Source organism: Aplysia californica, unplaced genomic scaffold (assembly GCF_000002075.1).
Source record: "Aplysia californica isolate F4 #8 unplaced genomic scaffold, AplCal3.0 scaffold00879, whole genome shotgun sequence".
Lineage (NCBI taxonomy): Eukaryota > Metazoa > Mollusca > Gastropoda > Aplysiida > Aplysiidae > Aplysia > Aplysia californica.
In genome coordinates, this window is record NW_004798149.1 from 247,600 (window position 1) to 249,718 (window position 2,119).

At 40.8% G+C, this 2,119-nt stretch overlaps 1 protein-coding gene across 1 annotated transcript in view; it reads right to left on the minus strand.

The window, feature by feature from the left end:
* LOC101849415 (laminin subunit beta-1) overlaps nt 1–2,119 on the minus strand; it is a gene marked incomplete at its 5' end in the record, with an annotated part of 77,256 nt that overhangs the window by 29,274 nt on the left and 45,863 nt on the right.

The window sequence follows — 2,119 nt, forward strand, 5'->3', positions numbered from 1 at the left end:
TGGAGGGGTCCTGGTAGTAGAACTTCTTGCAGTCCTGACAGTTGACGCCCCTGGTGTTGTGCATACAGTTGTCACAAACACCTCCGCTTACCTCCCCTGATGCGGTGAACTTGGCTGCGTCAAAGTGACACTGCGAGGCATGGTTGTTGCAGTTACACCCTGTAAAGAAGTGAGAGCAAGAGAAGTTCAAGTTAGAGAGTTGTCCTTATTGATGTTTTACACCCGAAGCCACACAATTTGTGAGGCGTCATGGTGAAATCAGGCACTCGTCAAAATGATGAAATCGAAGAAAACAGCACTTTTCCACAGGTTAAGCAATTTTGATCAAATTTTATATTTTGGGCTCACCCTATTTTATGTCCATTTAAAAACATATTTCTGAGTGGATATTACTGAAAAAATTTAATCAAAGGCAAAATATAAATTTTCAGTTTCCAAGGACTCTCAAGCTATGAAAGTCGCCAAAATATGGCGGCCATTCGATCCCTGATTTTACAGCTGGAACCAAGCGACCCCCACCTCCTTCAATCACAAATATTTCGACTTCTATTCAAGGTACATAGATATTTTTTCATTACAAGTAAGACAAAAGAACAAGCTTTAAGACGATACCAATAACTCCCATGCGCAAAAATTGACGAGTGCCTGATTGAACCGTGTCATGACGCATCTATATATCAGTAAGTCGAAGACAATAATAACAATTATTTCGTAGCCAGAAAGGAAAGACAATAGCATGGCATGAGTTTGAAGTCTTTTTCAACACTGTACGGTTATTCAAACGTTTTCCAATGTCTGAGGACTCAATAATTGTGGGAACAAATCTGTTAAACCCTTTCTTTAAACATAATTCGTCTTTTCCTGATTGTTTTTTTACAATGAGCGTCCTATGTGGGTTTCATCGAGTACTACCTCATTTGATTTCTTTTCCTTCCACGATTTTCTTAGCAGTCACCTCAGAAACCACATTTCTGTTGCTTCTATTTTATTTTCACTGTCTTTAGTGATTGTACAGCATTCACAGCCAAATAGAAGAGTTGGCATACATGGCATTTCAGAAACTTCATTTTGGTAGTCATTGATATGTTTCTATTTTTCAGGATTGGGAAAAAAATGTTTGAATAAATACAAAAATTCTTCCCACCCCACTGTCTTTTCACCACAAAATCTAGTGTCTATCAACAAAAATCTGTTCACACAGTCAAACTTACAAACAGTCAAACTTACTTTTACAGACATTGGGCTGGTTCGGCCGGGCTGGTCTCCATGGATGATCGTGGTAGAAGTCCTCGCACATCTCACAGTTCCTGCCCTTGGTGTTGTGGGTACACTCGCACTGGCCATGCACCTAGGGGACAAAACATGACTCCGTAGTTTTAGTTTTAGTAAGAGTTTTGTTTCAGTAAGAGTATTACGGCACTTGCAACACAATAAGGTCATATAAGTGCTGAAAATTAGAGGTGTTACAAGAGAGTAACAAACACAAAAAAGAAGGAGGGGAGATAAAGACGATAGATGTTTGATAGGAAAGAAGGAGCAAACCACACCATAGCACCCATCAACCACCCACATGGCACTTGCAATATAAATTGGTCATATAAGTGCCAAATATTAGCGCGTTACAAGATAGTAACATACAAAGAAAAGAAAGTTTGTTTGTTTGTTTGAGTAAAGAGAAGCACATCGCACAATTTTGGTCATTTAGTGCTTGGAAGAAAGACAGACACACCGGAAAAAAAAAGGAAAAGTAAAGAAAAAGAGCTTTAAAACAGTGGTGCCCTTCAACCATCTGCAAAAAAGGAGGACACACACACACACACAATACTTTAAAAAAAAAAACAACCCACACACACACATGCACGCAGACAGACAGACAGGGACAGATGGACAGACAGACAGACAGACACACAAACAGACACAGACAGAAAGACAGACAGACAGACGGATAGACAGACAGACAGACAGACAGACAGACAGACACACACACACACACACACACACACAGACAGCTCATCAGACCTACCATTGCTCTAGAGGTCTCCTGACTGCGGTTGTACCCGGGAACGGGCAGACATCTGGAAGCGTGACCATAGCAGGAACAGCTGCCTCTGACCGTCAC